We start from the raw sequence: 18,463 nt of genomic DNA on the forward strand, positions 1-18,463 counted from the left end.
TTGGCTTATGATTGTCCTCACTGGTTCTTAAAAAGTAATGTTCTGAGGAAACCAATTTCTCAAAAGTAAGGATGCTTGTTGAAATCCCTACCAATGAAGATTACCAGCGAGAGAGTGGATGACCAGTTGTGCATGAGAAATGTGCTCAAGGGTAACAAGTTGAAGAAGAGCTTTCTTGGAAAGGTAAGCATCTTGTTGAATAGCATGAGTAAAGCTGGCACTTGAAGGGGGCACCCGGATTATGAACCAGGGACTTCTTGATCTGCAGTCGAATGCTCTTCCACTGAGCTATGCCCCCCCTGGCTTATGAATGTCCTCACTGGTTCTTAAAAAGTAATGTTCTGAGGAAACCAATTTCTAAAAAGGTAGGATGCTTGTTGAAATCCCTACCAATGAAGACTCCCAGTGAGAGAGTGGACGACCAGTTCAGTTCTGCATGAGAAATGTGCTCAAGGATGACAATTTGAAGAAGAGCTTTCTTGGAAAGGTAAGCATCTCGTTGAATAGCATGAGTAAAGCTGGCACTTGAAGGGGGCACCCGGATTTGAACCAGGGATCTCTCGATCTGCAGTCGAATGCTCTTCCACAGAGCTATGCCCCCTTGGCTTATGATTGTCCTCACTGGTTCTTAAAAAGTAATGTTCTGAGGAAACCAATTTCTCAAATGGTAGGATGCTTGTTGAAATCCCTACCAATGAAGATTCCCAGTGAGAGAGTGGACGACCAGTTCAGTTCTGCATGAGAAATGTGCTCAAGGGTGACAATTTGTAGAAGAGCTTTCTTGGAAAGGTAAGCATCTCGTTGAATAGCATGAGTAAAGCTGGCACTTGAAGGGGGCACCCGGATTATGAACCAGGGACTTCTTGATCTGCAGTCGAATGCTCTTCCACTGAGCTATGCCCCCTTGGCTTATGATTGTCCTCACTGGTTCTTAAAAAGTAATGTTCTGAGGAAACCAATTTCTCAGAAGGTAGGATGCTTGTTGAAATCCCTACCAATGAAGATGGCCAGTGGATGACCAGTTCCTGTTTAGTTCTGCATCAGAAATGTGCTCAAGGGTGACAAGTTGAAGAAGAGCTTTCTTGGAAAGGTAAGCATCTCGTTGAATAGTACTTGAAGGGGGCACCCGGATTTGAACCAGGGACCTCTCGATCTGCAGTCGAATGCTCTTCCACTGAGCTATCCCCCTTGGCTTATGATTGTCCTCACTGGTTCTTAAAAAGTAATGTTCTGAGGAAACCAATTTCTCAAATGGTAGGATGCTTGTTGAAATCCCTACCAATGAAGATGGCCAGTGGACGACCAGTTCCTGTTTAGTTCTGCATCAGAAATGTGCTCAAGGGTGACAAGTTGAAGAAGAGCTTTCTTGGAAAGGTAAGCATCTCGTTGAATAGCATGCGTAAAGCTGGCACTTGAAGGGGGCACCCGGATTTGAACCAGGGACCTCTCGATCTGCAGTCGAATGCTCTTCCACTGAGCTATGCCCGCTTGGCTTATTATTGTCCTCACTGGTTCTTAAAAAGTAATGTTCTGAGGAAACCAATTTCTCAAAAGTAAGGATGCTTGTTGAAATCCCTACCAATGAAGATTGCCAGTGTGAGAGTGGACGACCAGTTCCTGTTTAGTTCTGCATGAGAAATGTGCTCAAGGGTAACAATTTGAAGAAAAGCTTTCTTGGAAAGGTAACCATCTCGTAGAATAGCATGAGTAAAGCTGGCACTTGAAGGGGGCACCCGGATTATGAACCAGGGACTTCTTGATCTGCAGTCGAATGCTCTTCCACTGAGCTATGCCCCCCCTGGCTTATAACTGTGCTCACTGGTTCTTAAAAAGTAATGTTCTGAGGAAACCAATTTCTCAAAAGTAAGGATACTTGTTGAAATCCCTACCAATGAAGATTGCCAGTAAAAGAGTGGATGACCAGTTCCTGTTTAGTTCTGCATGAGAAATGTGCTCAAGGGTGACAAGTTGAAGAAGAGCTTTCTTGGAAAGGTAAGCATCTCGTTGAATAGCATGAGTAAAGCTGGCACTTGAAGGGGGCACCCGGATTTGAACCAGGGACCTCTCGATCTGCAGTCTTCCACTGAGCTATGCCCCCTTGGCTTATGATTGTCCTCACTGGTTCTTAAAAAGTAATGTTCTGAGGAAACCAATTTCTCAAAAGTAAGGATGCTTGTTGAAATCCCTACCAATGAAGATTACCAGCGAGAGAGTGGATGACCAGTTGTGCATGAGAAATGTGCTCAAGGGTAACAAGTTGAAGAAGAGCTTTCTTGGAAAGGTAAGCATATTGTTGAATAGCATGAGTAAAGCTGGCACTTGAAGGGGGCACCCGGATTATGAACCAGGGACTTCTTGATCTGCAGTCGAATGCTCTTCCACTGAGCTATGCCCCCCCTGGCTTATGAATGTCCTCACTGGTTCTTAAAAAGTAATGTTCTGAGGAAACCAATTTCTCAAAAGGTAGGATGCTTGTTGAAATCCCTACCAATGAAGATGGCCAGTGAGAGAGTGGACGACCAGTTCCTGTTTAGTTCTGCATCAGAAATGTGCTCAAGGGTGACAAGTTGAAGAAGAGCTTTCTTGGAAAGGTAAGCATCTCGTTGAATAGCATGAGTAAAGATGGCACTTGAAGGGGGCACCCGGATTTGAACCAGGGACCTCTCGATCTGCAGTCGAATGCTCTTCCACTGAGCTATACACCCTTAGCTTGTGATTGTGCTCACTGGTTCTTAAAAAGTAATGTTCTGAGGAAACCAATTTCTCAAAAATAAGGATGCTTGTTGAAATCCCTACCAATGAAGATTGTCAGTGAGAGAGTGGATAACCAGTTCTGCGTAAGAAATGTGCTCAAGGGTAACAAGTTGAAGGAGAGCTTTCTTGGAAAGGTAAGCATCTCGTTGAATAGCATGAGTAAAGCTGGCACTTGAAGGGGCCACCCGGATTTGAACCAGGGACCTCTCGATCTGCAGTCGAATGCTCTTCCACTGAGCTATACACCCTTAGCTTGTGATTGTGCTCACTGGTTCTTAAAAAGTAATGTTCTGAGGAAACCAATTTCTCAAAAATAAGGATGCTTGTTGAAATCCCTACCAATGAAGATTGCCAGTGAGAGAGTGGATGACCAGTTCTGCATGAGAAATATGCTCAAGGGTAACAAGTTGAAGAAGAGCTTTCTAGGAAAGGTAACCATCTCGTTGAATAGCATGAGTAGAGCTGGCGCTTGAGGGGGGCACCTGGACGTGAGCCAGGGACCTCTCGATCTGCATTCGAATGCTCTTCCACTTAGCTATACACCCTTGGCTTGTGATTGTGCTCACTGGTTCTTAAAAAGTAATGTTCTGAGGAAACCAATTTCTCAAAGGTAAGGATGCTTGTTGAAATCCCTACCAATGAAGATTGCCAGTGAGAGAGTGGATGACCAGTTCTACATGAGAAATGTGCTCAAGGATAAAAAGTTGAAGAAGAGCTTTCTTGGAAAGGTAACCATCTCGTTGAATAGCATGAGTAAAGCTGGCACTTGAAGGGGGCACCCGGATTTGAACTAGGCACCTCGCTATCTGCAGTCTAATGCTCTTCCACTGAGCTATGCCCCCTTTGCTTATGATTGTCCTCACTGGTTCTTAAAAAGTAATGTTCTGAGGAAAGGCCAGGGACCTCTCGATCTGCAGTCGAATGCTCTTTCACTGAGCTATGCCCCCTTTGCTTATGATTGTCCTCACTGGTTCTTAAAAAGTAAGGTTCTGAGGAAACCAATTTCTCAAAAGTAAGGATGCTTGTTGAAATCCCTACCAATGAAGATTACCAGCGAGAGAGTGGATGACCAGTTGTGCATGAGAAATGTGCTCAAGGGTAACAAGTTGAAGAAGAGCTTTCTTGGAAAGGTAAGCATCTTGTTGAATAGCATGAGTAAGGCTGGCACTTGAAGGGGGCACCCGGATAATGAACCAGGGACTTCTTGATCTGCAGTCGAATGCTCTTCCACTGAGCTATGCCCCCCCTGGCTTATGAATGTCCTCACTGGTTCTTAAAAAGTAATGTTCTGAGGAAACCAATTTCTAAAAAGGTAGGATGCTTGTTGAAATCCCTACCAATGAAGATTCCCAGTGAGAGAGTGGACGACCAGTTCAGTTCTGCATGAGAAATGTGCTCAAGGATGACAATTTGAAGAAGAGCTTTCTTGGAAAGGTAAGCATCTCGTTGAATAGCATGAGTAAAGCTGGCACTTGAAGAGGGCACTTGAAGGGGGCACCCGGATTTGAACCAGGGACCCCTCGATCTGCAGTCGAATGCTCTTCCACTGAGCTATGCCCGCTTGGCTTATTATTGTCCTCACTGGTTCTTAAAAAGTAATGTTCTGAGGAAACCAATTTCTCAAAAGTAAGGATGCTTGTTGAAATCCCTACCAATGAAGATTCCCAGTGAGAGAGTGGACGACCAGTTCAGTTCTGCATGAGAAGTGTGCTCAAGGGTGACAATTTGTAGAAGAGCTTTCTTGGAAAGGTAAGCATCTCGTTGAATAGCATGAGTAAAGCTGGCACTTGAAGGGGGCACCCGGATTATGAACCAGGGACTTCTTGATCTGCAGTCGAATGCTCTTCCACTGAGCTATGCCCCCTTGGCTTATGATTGTCCTCACTGGTTCTTAAAAAGTAATGTTCTGAGGAAACCAATTTCTCAAAAGGTAGGATGCTTGTTGAAATCCCTACCAATGAAGATGGCCAGTGGACGACCAGTTCCTGTTTAGTTCTGCATCAGAAATGTGCTCAAGGGTGACAAGTTGAAGAAGAGCTTTCTTGGAAAGGTAAGCATATCGTTGAATAGCATGCGTAAAGCTGGCACTTGAAGGGGGCACCCGGATTATGAACCAGGGACCTCTCGATCTGCAGTCGAATGCTCTTCCACTGAGCTATGCCCCCCTGGCTTATGATTGTCCTCACTGGTTCTTAAAAAGTAATGTTCTGAGGAAACCAATTTCTCAAAAGTAAGGATGCTTGTTGAAATCCCTACCAATGAAGATTCCCAGTGAGAGAGTGGACGACCAGTTCAGTATGAGAAATGTGCTCAAGGCTAACAAGTTGAAGAAGAGCTTTCTTGGAAAGGTAAGCATCTTGTTGAATAGCATGAGTAAAGCTGGCACTTGAAGGGGGCACCCGGATTCATGAACCAGAGACTTCTCGATCTGCAGTCAAATGCTCTTCCACTGAGCTATGCCCCCCCTGGCTTATAACTGTGCTCACTGGTTCTTAAAAAGTAATGTTCTGAGGAAACCAATTTCTCAAAAGTAAGGATACTTGTTGAAATCCCTACCAATGAAGATTGCCAGTAAAAGAGTGGATGACCAGTTCCTGTTTAGTTCTGCATGAGAAATGTGCTCAAGGGTGACAAGTTGAAGAAGAGCTTTCTTGGAAAGGTAAGCATCTCGTTGAATAGCATGAGTAAAGCTGGCACTTGAAGGGGGCACCCGGATTTGAACCAGGGACCTCTCGATCTGCAGTCTTCCACTGAGCTATGCCCCCTTGGCTTATGATTGTCCTCACTGGTTCTTAAAAAGTAATGTTCTGAGGAAACCAATTTCTCAAAAGTAAGGATGCTTGTTGAAATCCCTACCAATGAAGATTACCAGCGAGAGAGTGGATGACCAGTTGTGCATGAGAAATGTGCTCAAGGGTAACAAGTTGAAGAAGAGCTTTCTTGGAAAGGTAAGCATATTGTTGAATAGCATGAGTAAAGCTGGCACTTGAAGGGGGCACCCGGATTATGAACCAGGGACTTCTTGATCTGCAGTCGAATGCTCTTCCACTGAGCTATGCCCCCCCTGGCTTATGAATGTCCTCACTGGTTCTTAAAAAGTAATGTTCTGAGGAAACCAATTTCTCAAAAGGTAGGATGCTTGTTGAAATCCCTACCAATGAAGATGGCCAGTGAGAGAGTGGACGACCAGTTCCTGTTTAGTTCTGCATCAGAAATGTGCTCAAGGGTGACAAGTTGAAGAAGAGCTTTCTTGGAAAGGTAAGCATCTCGTTGAATAGCATGAGTAAAGATGGCACTTGAAGGGGGCACCCGGATTTGAACCAGGGACCTCTCGATCTGCAGTCGAATGCTCTTCCACTGAGCTATACACCCTTAGCTTGTGATTGTGCTCACTGGTTCTTAAAAAGTAATGTTCTGAGGAAACCAATTTCTCAAAAATAAGGATGCTTGTTGAAATCCCTACCAATGAAGATTGTCAGTGAGAGAGTGGATAACCAGTTCTGCGTAAGAAATGTGCTCAAGGGTAACAAGTTGAAGGAGAGCTTTCTTGGAAAGGTAAGCATCTCGTTGAATAGCATGAGTAAAGCTGGCACTTGAAGGGGCCACCCGGATTTGAACCAGGGACCTCTCGATCTGCAGTCGAATGCTCTTCCACTGAGCTATACACCCTTAGCTTGTGATTGTGCTCACTGGTTCTTAAAAAGTAATGTTCTGAGGAAACCAATTTCTCAAAAATAAGGATGCTTGTTGAAATCCCTACCAATGAAGATTGCCAGTGAGAGAGTGGATGACCAGTTCTGCATGAGAAATATGCTCAAGGGTAACAAGTTGAAGAAGAGCTTTCTAGGAAAGGTAACCATCTCGTTGAATAGCATGAGTAGAGCTGGCGCTTGAGGGGGGCACCTGGACGTGAGCCAGGGACCTCTCGATCTGCATTCGAATGCTCTTCCACTTAGCTATACACCCTTGGCTTGTGATTGTGCTCACTGGTTCTTAAAAAGTAATGTTCTGAGGAAACCAATTTCTCAAAGGTAAGGATGCTTGTTGAAATCCCTACCAATGAAGATTGCCAGTGAGAGAGTGGATGACCAGTTCTACATGAGAAATGTGCTCAAGGATAAAAAGTTGAAGAAGAGCTTTCTTGGAAAGGTAACCATCTCGTTGAATAGCATGAGTAAAGCTGGCACTTGAAGGGGGCACCCGGATTTGAACTAGGCACCTCGCTATCTGCAGTCTAATGCTCTTCCACTGAGCTATGCCCCCTTTGCTTATGATTGTCCTCACTGGTTCTTAAAAAGTAATGTTCTGAGGAAAGGCCAGGGACCTCTCGATCTGCAGTCGAATGCTCTTTCACTGAGCTATGCCCCCTTTGCTTATGATTGTCCTCACTGGTTCTTAAAAAGTAAGGTTCTGAGGAAACCAATTTCTCAAAAGTAAGGATGCTTGTTGAAATCCCTACCAATGAAGATTACCAGCGAGAGAGTGGATGACCAGTTGTGCATGAGAAATGTGCTCAAGGGTAACAAGTTGAAGAAGAGCTTTCTTGGAAAGGTAAGCATCTTGTTGAATAGCATGAGTAAGGCTGGCACTTGAAGGGGGCACCCGGATAATGAACCAGGGACTTCTTGATCTGCAGTCGAATGCTCTTCCACTGAGCTATGCCCCCCCTGGCTTATGAATGTCCTCACTGGTTCTTAAAAAGTAATGTTCTGAGGAAACCAATTTCTAAAAAGGTAGGATGCTTGTTGAAATCCCTACCAATGAAGATTCCCAGTGAGAGAGTGGACGACCAGTTCAGTTCTGCATGAGAAATGTGCTCAAGGATGACAATTTGAAGAAGAGCTTTCTTGGAAAGGTAAGCATCTCGTTGAATAGCATGAGTAAAGCTGGCACTTGAAGAGGGCACTTGAAGGGGGCACCCGGATTTGAACCAGGGACCCCTCGATCTGCAGTCGAATGCTCTTCCACTGAGCTATGCCCGCTTGGCTTATTATTGTCCTCACTGGTTCTTAAAAAGTAATGTTCTGAGGAAACCAATTTCTCAAAAGTAAGGATGCTTGTTGAAATCCCTACCAATGAAGATTCCCAGTGAGAGAGTGGACGACCAGTTCAGTTCTGCATGAGAAGTGTGCTCAAGGGTGACAATTTGTAGAAGAGCTTTCTTGGAAAGGTAAGCATCTCGTTGAATAGCATGAGTAAAGCTGGCACTTGAAGGGGGCACCCGGATTATGAACCAGGGACTTCTTGATCTGCAGTCGAATGCTCTTCCACTGAGCTATGCCCCCTTGGCTTATGATTGTCCTCACTGGTTCTTAAAAAGTAATGTTCTGAGGAAACCAATTTCTCAAAAGGTAGGATGCTTGTTGAAATCCCTACCAATGAAGATGGCCAGTGGACGACCAGTTCCTGTTTAGTTCTGCATCAGAAATGTGCTCAAGGGTGACAAGTTGAAGAAGAGCTTTCTTGGAAAGGTAAGCATATCGTTGAATAGCATGCGTAAAGCTGGCACTTGAAGGGGGCACCCGGATTATGAACCAGGGACCTCTCGATCTGCAGTCGAATGCTCTTCCACTGAGCTATGCCCCCCTGGCTTATGATTGTCCTCACTGGTTCTTAAAAAGTAATGTTCTGAGGAAACCAATTTCTCAAAAGTAAGGATGCTTGTTGAAATCCCTACCAATGAAGATTCCCAGTGAGAGAGTGGACGACCAGTTCAGTATGAGAAATGTGCTCAAGGCTAACAAGTTGAAGAAGAGCTTTCTTGGAAAGGTAAGCATCTTGTTGAATAGCATGAGTAAAGCTGGCACTTGAAGGGGGCACCCGGATTCATGAACCAGAGACTTCTCGATCTGCAGTCAAATGCTCTTCCACTGAGCTATGCCACCCCTGGCTTATAACTGTGCTCACTGGTTCTTAAAAAGTAATGTTCTGAGGAAACCAATTTCTCAAAAGTAAGGATGCTTGTTGAAATCCCTACCAATGAAGATGGCCAGTGAGAGAGTGGACAACCAGTTCAGTTCTGCATGAGAAATGTGCTCAAGGGTGACAATTTGAAGAAGAGCTTTCTTGGAAAGGTAAGCATCTCGTTGAATAGCATGAGTAAAGCTGGCACTTGAAGGGGGCACCCGGATTTGAACCAGGGACCTCTCGATCTGCAGTCGAATGCTCTTCCACTGAGCTATGCCCCCTTGGCTTATGATTGTCCTCACTGGTTCTTAAAAAGTAATGTTCTGAGGAAACCAATTTCTCAAAAGTAAGGATGCTTGTTGAAATCCCTACCAATGAAGATTACCAGCGAGAGAGTGGATGACCAGTTGTGCATGAGAAATGTGCTCAAGGGTAACAAGTTGAAGAAGAGCTTTCTTGGAAAGGTAAGCATCTTGTTGAATAGCATGAGTAAAGCTGGCACTTGAAGGGGGCACCCGGATTATGAACCAGGGACTTCTTGATCTGCAGTCGAATGCTCTTCCACTGAGCTATGCCCCCCCTGGCTTATGAATGTCCTCACTGGTTCTTAAAAAGTAATGTTCTGAGGAAACCAATTTCTAAAAAGGTAGGATGCTTGTTGAAATCCCTACCAATGAAGACTCCCAGTGAGAGAGTGGACGACCAGTTCAGTTCTGCATGAGAAATGTGCTCAAGGATGACAATTTGAAGAAGAGCTTTCTTGGAAAGGTAAGCATCTCGTTGAATAGCATGAGTAAAGCTGGCACTTGAAGGGGGCACCCGGATTTGAACCAGGGACCTCTTGATCTGCAGTCGAATGCTCTTCCACTGAGCTATGCCCCCTCTGGCTTATGAATGTCCTCACTGGTTCTTAAAAAGTAATGTTCTGAGGAAACCAATTTCTCAAAAGTAAGGATGCTTGTTGAAATCCCTACCAATGAAGATTCCCAGTGAGAGAGTGGACGACCAGTTCAGTATGAGAAATGTGCTCAAGGCTAACAAGTTGAAGAAGAGCTTTCTTGGAAAGGTAAGCATCTTGTTGAATAGCATGAGTAAAGCTGGCACTTGAAGGGGGCACCCGGATTCATGAACCAGAGACTTCTCGATCTGCAGTCAAATGCTCTTCCACTGAGCTATGCCACCCCTGGCTTATAACTGTGCTCACTGGTTCTTAAAAAGTAATGTTCTGAGGAAACCAATTTCTCAAAAGTAAGGATGCTTGTTGAAATCCCTACCAATGAAGATGGCCAGTGAGAGAGTGGACAACCAGTTCAGTTCTGCATGAGAAATGTGCTCAAGGGTGACAATTTGAAGAAGAGCTTTCTTGGAAAGGTAAGCATCTCGTTGAATAGCATGAGTAAAGCTGGCACTTGAAGGGGGCACCCGGATTTGAACCAGGGACCTCTCGATCTGCAGTCGAATGCTCTTCCACTGAGCTATGCCCCCTTGGCTTATGATTGTCCTCACTGGTTCTTAAAAAGTAATGTTCTGAGGAAACCAATTTCTCAAATGGTAGGATGCTTGTTGAAATCCCTACCAATGAAGATAGCCAGTGGACGACCAGTTCCTGTTTAGTTCTGCATCAGAAATGTGCTCAAGGGTGACAAGTTGAAGAAGAGCTTTCTTGGAAAGGTAAGCATCTCGTTGAATAGCATGCGTAAAGCTGGCACTTGAAGGGGGCACCCGGATTTGAACCAGGGACCTCTCGATCTGCAGTCGAATGCTCTTCCACTGAGCTATGCCTGCTTGGCTTATTATTGTCCTCACTGGTTCTTAAAAAGTAATGTTCTGAGGAAACCAATTTCTCAAAAGTAAGGATGCTTGTTGAAATCCCTACCAATGAAGATTCCCAGTGAGAGAGTGGACGACCAGTTCAGTTCTGCATGAGAAGTGTGCTCAAGGGTGACAATTTGTAGAAGAGCTTTCTTGGAAAGGTAAGCATCTCGTTGAATAGCATGAGTAAAGCTGGCACTTGAAGGGGGCACCCGGATTATGAACCAGGGACTTCTTGATCTGCAGTCGAATGCTCTTCCACTGAGCTATGCCCCCTTGGCTTATGATTGTCCTCACTGGTTCTTAAAAAGTAATGTTCTGAGGAAACCAATTTCTCAAAAGGTAGGATGCTTGTTGAAATCCCTACCAATGAAGATGGCCAGTGGACGACCTGTTCCTGTTTAGTTCTGCATCAGAAATGTGCTCAAGGGTGACAAGTTGAAGAAGAGCTTTCTTGGAAAGGTAAGCATATCGTTGAATAGCATGCGTAAAGCTGGCACTTGAAGGGGGCACCCGGATTATGAACCAGGGACCTCTCGATCTGCAGTCGAATGCTCTTCCACTGAGCTATGCCCCCCTGGCTTATGATTGTCCTCACTGGTTCTTAAAAAGTAATGTTCTGAGGAAACCAATTTCTCAAAAGTAAGGATGCTTGTTGAAATCCCTACCAATGAAGATTCCCAGTGAGAGAGTGGACGACCAGTTCAGTATGAGAAATGTGCTCAAGGCTAACAAGTTGAAGAAGAGCTTTCTTGGAAAGGTAAGCATCTTGTTGAATAGCATGAGTAAAGCTGGCACTTGAAGGGGGCACCCGGATTCATGAACCAGAGACTTCTCGATCTGCAGTCAAATGCTCTTCCACTGAGCTATGCCACCCCTGGCTTATAACTGTGCTCACTGGTTCTTAAAAAGTAATGTTCTGAGGAAACCAATTTCTCAAAAGTAAGGATGCTTGTTGAAATCCCTACCAATGAAGATGGCCAGTGAGAGAGTGGACAACCAGTTCAGTTCTGCATGAGAAATGTGCTCAAGGGTGACAAGTTGAAGAAGAGCTTTCTTGGAAAGGTAAGCATCTCGTTGAATAGCATGAGTAAAGCTGGCACTTGAAGGAGGCACCCGGATTTGAACCAGGGACCTCTCGATCTGCAGTCGAATGCTCTTCCACTGAGCTATGCCCCCTTGGCTTATGATTGTCCTCACTGGTTCTTAAAAAGTAATGTTCTGAGGAAACCAATTTCTCAAAAGTAAGGATGCTTGTTGAAATCCCTACCAATGAAGATTACCAGCGAGAGAGTGGATGACCAGTTGTGCATGAGAAATGTGCTCAAGGGTAACAAGTTGAAGAAGAGCTTTCTTGGAAAGGTAAGCATCTTGTTGAATAGCATGAGTAAAGCTGGCACTTGAAGGGGGCACCCGGATTATGAACCAGGGACTTCTTGATCTGCAGTCGAATGCTCTTCCACTGAGCTATGCCCCCCCTGGCTTATGAATGTCCTCACTGGTTCTTAAAAAGTAATGTTCTGAGGAAACCAATTTCTAAAAAGGTAGGATGCTTGTTGAAATCCCTACCAATGAAGACTCCCAGTGAGAGAGTGGACGACCAGTTCAGTTCTGCATGAGAAATGTGCTCAAGGATGACAATTTGAAGAAGAGCTTTCTTGGAAAGGTAAGCATCTCGTTGAAAAGCATGAGTAAAGCTGGCACTTGAAGGGGGCACCCGGATTTGAACCAGGGACCTCTCGATCTGCAGTCGAATGCTCTTCCACTGAGCTATGCCCCCTTGGCTTATGATTGTCCTCACTGGTTCTTAAAAAGTAATGTTCTGAGGAAACCAATTTCTCAAATGGTAGGATGCTTGTTGAAATCCCTACCAATGAAGATTCCCAGTGAGAGAGTGGACGACCAGTTCAGTTCTGCATGAGAAATGTGCTCAAGGGTGACAATTTGTAGAAGAGCTTTCTTGGAAAGGTAAGCATCTCGTTGAATAGCATGAGTAAAGCTGGCACTTGAAGGGGGCACCCGGATTATGAACCAGGGACTTCTTGATCTGCAGTCGAATGCTCTTCCACTGAGCTATGCCCCCTTGGCTTATGATTGTCCTCACTGGTTCTTAAAAAGTAATGTTCTGAGGAAACCAATTTCTCAGAAGGTAGGATGCTTGTTGAAATCCCTACCAATGAAGATGGCCAGTGGATGACCAGTTCCTGTTTAGTTCTGCATCAGAAATGTGCTCAAGGGTGACAAGTTGAAGAAGAGCTTTCTTGGAAAGGTAAGCATCTCGTTGAATAGTACTTGAAGGGGGCACCCGGATTTGAACCAGGGACCTCTTGATCTGCAGTCGAATGCTCTTCCACTGAGCTATCCCCCTTGGCTTATGATTGTCCTCACTGGTTCTTAAAAAGTAATGTTCTGAGGAAACCAATTTCTCAAATGGTAGGATGCTTGTTGAAATCCCTACCAATGAAGATGGCCAGTGGACGACCAGTTCCTGTTTAGTTCTGCATCAGAAATGTGCTCAAGGGTGACAAGTTGAAGAAGAGCTTTCTTGGAAAGGTAAGCATCTCGTTGAATAGCATGCGTAAAGCTGGCACTTGAAGGGGGCACCCGGATTTGAACCAGGGACCTCTCGATCTGCAGTCGAATGCTCTTCCACTGAGCTATGCCCGCTTGGCTTATTATTGACCTCTCGATCTGCAGTCGAATGCTCTTCCACTGAGCTATGCCCGCTTGGCTTATTATTGTCCTCACTGGTTCTTAAAAAGTAATGTTCTGAGGAAACCAATTTCTCAAATGGTAGGATGCTTGTTGAAATCCCTACCAATGAAGATGGCCAGTGGACGACCAGTTCCTGTTTAGTTCTGCATGAGAAATGTGCTCAAGGGTGACAATTTGTAGAAGAGCTTTCTTGGAAAGGTAAGCATCTCGTTGAATAGCATGAGTAAAGCTGGCACTTGAAGGGGGCACCCGGATTATGAACCAGGGACTTCTTGATCTGCAGTCGAATGCTCTTCCACTGAGCTATGCCCGCTTGGCTTATGATTGTCCTCACTGGTTCTTAAAAAGTAATGTTCTGAGGAAACCAATTTCTCAAAAGTAAGGATGCTTGTTGAAATCCCTACCAATGAAGATTCCCAGTGAGAGAGTGGACGACCAGTTCAGTATGAGAAATGTGCTCAAGGCTAACAAGTTGAAGAAGAGCTTTCTTGGAAAGGTAAGCATCTTGTTGAATAGCATGAGTAAAGCTGGCACTTGAAGGGGGCACCCGGATTCATGAACCAGAGACTTCTCGATCTGCAGTCAAATGCTCTTCCACTGAGCTATGCCACCCCTGGCTTATAACTGTGCTCACTGGTTCTTAAAAAGTAATGTTCTGAGGAAACCAATTTCTCAAAAGTAAGGATGCTTGTTGAAATCCCTACCAATGAAGATTCCCAGTGAGAGAGTGGACGACCAGTTCAGTTCTGCATGAGAAATGTGCTCAAGGGTGACAATTTGTAGAAGAGCTTTCTTGGAAAGGTAAGCATCTCGTTGAATAGCATGAGTAAAGCTGGCACTTGAAGGGGGCACCCGGATTATGAACCAGGGACTTCTTGATCTGCAGTCGAATGCTCTTCCACTGAGCTATGCCCCCTTGGCTTATGATTGTCCTCACTGGTTCTTAAAAAGTAATGTTCTGAGGAAACCAATTTCTCAAATGGTAGGATGCTTGTTGAAATCCCTACCAATGAAGATTCCCAGTGAGAGAGTGGACGACCAGTTCAGTATGAGAAATGTGCTCAAGGCTAACAAGTTGAAGAATAGCTTTCTTGGAAAGGTAAGCATCTTGTTGAATAGCATGAGTAAAGCTGGCACTTGAAGGGGGCACCCGGATTCATGAACCAGAGACTTCTCGATCTGCAGTCAAATGCTCTTCCACTGAGCTATGCCACCCCTGGCTTATAACTGTGCTCACTGGTTCTTAAAAAGTAATGTTCTGAGGAAACCAATTTCTCAAAAGTAAGGATGCTTGTTGAAATCTCTACCAATGAAGATGGCCAGTGAGAGAGTGGACAACCAGTTCAGTTCCGCATGAGAAATGTGCTCAAGGGTGACAATTTGTAGAAGAGCTTTCTTGGAAAGGTAAGCATCTCGTTGAATAGCATGAGTAAAGCTGGCACTTGAAGGGGGCAACCGGATTATGAACCAGGGACTTCTTGACCTGCAGTCGAATGCTCTTCCACTGAGCTATGCCCCCTTGGCTTATGATTGTCCTCACTGGTTCTTAAAAAGTAATGTTCTGAGGAAACCAATTTCTCAAAAGGTAGGATGCTTGTTGAAATCCCTACCAATGAAGATGGCCAGTGGATGACCAGTTCCTGTTTAGTTCTGCATCAGAAATGTGCTCAAGGGTGACAAGTTGAAGAAGAGCTTTCTTGGAAAGGTAAGCATCTCGTTGAATAGCATGCGTAAAGCTGGCACTTGAAGGGGGCACCCGGATTTGAACCAGGGACCTCTCGATCTGCAGTCGAATGCTCTTCCACTGAGCTATGCCTGCTTGGCTTATTATTGTCCTCACTGGTTCTTAAAAAGTAATGTTCTGAGGAAACCAATTTCTCAAAAGTAAGGATGCTTGTTGAAATCCCTACCAATGAAGATTCCCAGTGAGAGAGTGGACGACCAGTTCAGTTCTGCATGAGAAGTGTGCTCAAGGGTGACAATTTGTAGAAGAGCTTTCTTGGAAAGGTAAGCATCTCGTTGAATAGCATGAGTAAAGCTGGCACTTGAAGGGGGCACCCGGATTATGAACCAGGGACTTCTTGATCTGCAGTCGAATGCTCTTCCACTGAGCTATGCCCCCTTGGCTTATGATTGTCCTCACTGGTTCTTAAAAAGTAATGTTCTGAGGAAACCAATTTCTCAAAAGGTAGGATGCTTGTTGAAATCCCTACCAATGAAGATGGCCAGTGGACGACCTGTTCCTGTTTAGTTCTGCATCAGAAATGTGCTCAAGGGTGACAAGTTGAAGAAGAGCTTTCTTGGAAAGGTAAGCATATCGTTGAATAGCATGCGTAAAGCTGGCACTTGAAGGGGGCACCCGGATTATGAACCAGGGACCTCTCGATCTGCAGTCGAATGCTCTTCCACTGATCTATGCCCCCCTGGCTTATGATTGTCCTCACTGGTTCTTAAAAAGTAATGTTCTGAGGAAACCAATTTCTCAAAAGTAAGGATGCTTGTTGAAATCCCTACCAATGAAGATGGCCAGTGAGAGAGTGGACAACCAGTTCAGTATGAGAAATGTGCTCAAGGCTAACAAGTTGAAGAAGAGCTTTCTTGGAAAGGTAAGCATCTTGTTGAATAGCATGAGTAAAGCTGGCACTTGAAGGGGGCACCCGGATTCATGAACCAGAGACTTCTCGATCTGCAGTCAAATGCTCTTCCACTGAGCTATGCCACCCCTGGCTTATAACTGTGCTCACTGGTTCTTAAAAAGTAATGTTCTGAGGAAACCAATTTCTCAAAAGTAAGGATGCTTGTTGAAATCCCTACCAATGAAGATGGCCAGTGAGAGAGTGGACAACCAGTTCAGTTCTGCATGAGAAATGTGCTCAAGGGTGACAAGTTGAAGAAGAGCTTTCTTGGAAAGGTAAGCATCTCGTTGAATAGCATGAGTAAAGCTGGCACTTGAAGGAGGCACCCGGATTTGAACCAGGGACCTCTCGATCTGCAGTCGAATGCTCTTCCACTGAGCTATGCCCCCTTGGCTTATGATTGTCCTCACTGGTTCTTAAAAAGTAATGTTCTGAGGAAACCAATTTCTCAAAAGTAAGGATGCTTGTTGAAATCCCTACCAATGAAGATTACCAGCGAGAGAGTGGATGACCAGTTGTGCATGAGAAATGTGCTCAAGGGTAACAAGTTGAAGAAGAGCTTTCTTGGAAAGGTAAGCATCTTGTTGAATAGCATGAGTAAAGCTGGCACTTGAAGGGGGCACCCGGATTATGAACCAGGGACTTCTTGATCTGCAGTCGAATGCTCTTCCACTGAGCTATGCCCCCCCTGGCTTATGAATGTCCTCACTGGTTCTTAAAAAGTAATGTTCTGAGGAAACCAATTTCTAAAAAGGTAGGATGCTTGTTGAAATCCCTACCAATGAAGACTCCCAGTGAGAGAGTGGACGACCAGTTCAGTTCTGCATGAGAAATGTGCTCAAGGATGACAAGTTGAAGAAGAGCTTTCTTGGAAAGGTAAGCATCTCGTTGAATAGCATGCGTAAAGCTGGCACTTGAAGGGGGCACCCGGATTTGAACCAGGGACCTCTCGATCTGCAGTCGAATGCTCTTCCACTGAGCTATGCCCGCTTGGCTTATTATTGTCCTCACTGGTTCTTAAAAAGTAATGTTCTGAGGAAACCAATTTCTCAAATGGTAGGATGCTTGTTGAAATCCCTACCAATGAAGATGGCCAGTGGACGACCAGTTCCTGTTTAGTTCTGCATGAGAAATGTGCTCAAGGGTGACAATTTGTAGAAGAGCTTTCTTGGAAAGGTAAGCATCTCGTTGAATAGCATGAGTAAAGCTGGCACTTGAAGGGGGCACCCGGATTATGAACCAGGGACTTCTTGATCTGCAGTCGAATGCTCTTCCACTGAGCTATGCCCGCTTGGCTTATGATTGTCCTCACTGGTTCTTAAAAAGTAATGTTCTGAGGAAACCAATTTCTCAAAAGTAAGGATGCTTGTTGAAATCCCTACCAATGAAGATTCCCAGTGAGAGAGTGGACGACCAGTTCAGTATGAGAAATGTGCTCAAGGCTAACAAGTTGAAGAAGAGCTTTCTTGGAAAGGTAAGCATCTTGTTGAATAGCATGAGTAAAGCTGGCACTTGAAGGGGGCACCCGGATTCATGAACCAGAGACTTCTCGATCTGCAGTCAAATGCTCTTCCACTGAGCTATGCCACCCCTGGCTTATAACTGTGCTCACTGGTTCTTAAAAAGTAATGTTCTGAGGAAACCAATTTCTCAAAAGTAAGGATGCTTGTTGAAATCCCTACCAATGAAGATTCCCAGTGAGAGAGTGGACGACCAGTTCAGTTCTGCATGAGAAATGTGCTCAAGGGTGACAATTTGTAGAAGAGCTTTCTTGGAAAGGTAAGCATCTCGTTGAATAGCATGAGTAAAGCTGGCACTTGAAGGGGGCACCCGGATTATGAACCAGGGACTTCTTGATCTGCAGTCGAATGCTCTTCCACTGAGCTATGCCCCCTTGGCTTATGATTGTCCTCACTGGTTCTTAAAAAGTAATGTTCTGAGGAAACCAATTTCTCAAATGGTAGGATGCTTGTTGAAATCCCTACCAATGAAGATTCCCAGTGAGAGAGTGGACGACCAGTTCAGTATGAGAAATGTGCTCAAGGCTAACAAGTTGAAGAATAGCTTTCTTGGAAAGGTAAGCATCTTGTTGAATAGCATGAGTAAAGCTGGCACTTGAAGGGGGCACCCGGATTCATGAACCAGAGACTTCTCGATCTGCAGTCAAATGCTCTTCCACTGAGCTATGCCACCCCTGGCTTATAACTGTGCTCACTGGTTCTTAAAAAGTAATGTTCTGAGGAAACCAATTTCTCAAAAGTAAGGATGCTTGTTGAAATCTCTACCAATGAAGATGGCCAGTGAGAGAGTGGACAACCAGTTCAGTTCCGCATGAGAAATGTGCTCAAGGGTGACAATTTGTAGAAGAGCTTTCTTGGAAAGGTAAGCATCTCGTTGAATAGCATGAGTAAAGCTGGCACTTGAAGGGGGCAACCGGATTATGAACCAGGGACTTCTTGACCTGCAGTCGAATGCTCTTCCACTGAGCTATGCCCCCTTGGCTTATGATTGTCCTCACTGGTTCTTAAAAAGTAATGTTCTGAGGAAACCAATTTCTCAAAAGGTAGGATGCTTGTTGAAATCCCTACCAATGAAGATGGCCAGTGGATGACCAGTTCCTGTTTAGTTCTGCATCAGAA

At 44.8% G+C, this 18,463-nt stretch overlaps 5 non-coding genes across 5 annotated transcripts; all 5 read right to left on the reverse strand.

The window, feature by feature from the left end:
* Window positions 1–8,870: 8,870 nt before the first annotated feature.
* Window positions 8,871–8,942, reverse strand: TRNAC-GCA (transfer RNA cysteine (anticodon GCA)). The gene has a single exon. It is a non-coding gene; the product is annotated as a tRNA-Cys (tRNA).
* Window positions 8,943–10,074: 1,132 nt separating this feature from the next.
* Window positions 10,075–10,146, reverse strand: TRNAC-GCA (transfer RNA cysteine (anticodon GCA)). The gene has a single exon. It is a non-coding gene; the product is annotated as a tRNA-Cys (tRNA).
* A 1,434-nt stretch (window positions 10,147–11,580) lies between these two features.
* On the reverse strand, window positions 11,581–11,652 carry TRNAC-GCA (transfer RNA cysteine (anticodon GCA)). The gene has a single exon. It is a non-coding gene; the product is annotated as a tRNA-Cys (tRNA).
* A 529-nt stretch (window positions 11,653–12,181) lies between these two features.
* Window positions 12,182–12,253, reverse strand: TRNAC-GCA (transfer RNA cysteine (anticodon GCA)). The gene has a single exon. It is a non-coding gene; the product is annotated as a tRNA-Cys (tRNA).
* Window positions 12,254–16,141: 3,888 nt separating this feature from the next.
* TRNAC-GCA (transfer RNA cysteine (anticodon GCA)) lies at window positions 16,142–16,213 on the reverse strand. Its single transcript has one exon. It is a non-coding gene; the product is annotated as a tRNA-Cys (tRNA).
* Between the last annotated feature and the right edge of the window lie 2,250 nt (window positions 16,214–18,463).

Source organism: Eleutherodactylus coqui, chromosome 9, assembly GCF_035609145.1.
Source record: "Eleutherodactylus coqui strain aEleCoq1 chromosome 9, aEleCoq1.hap1, whole genome shotgun sequence".
NCBI lineage: Eukaryota > Metazoa > Chordata > Amphibia > Anura > Eleutherodactylidae > Eleutherodactylus > Eleutherodactylus coqui.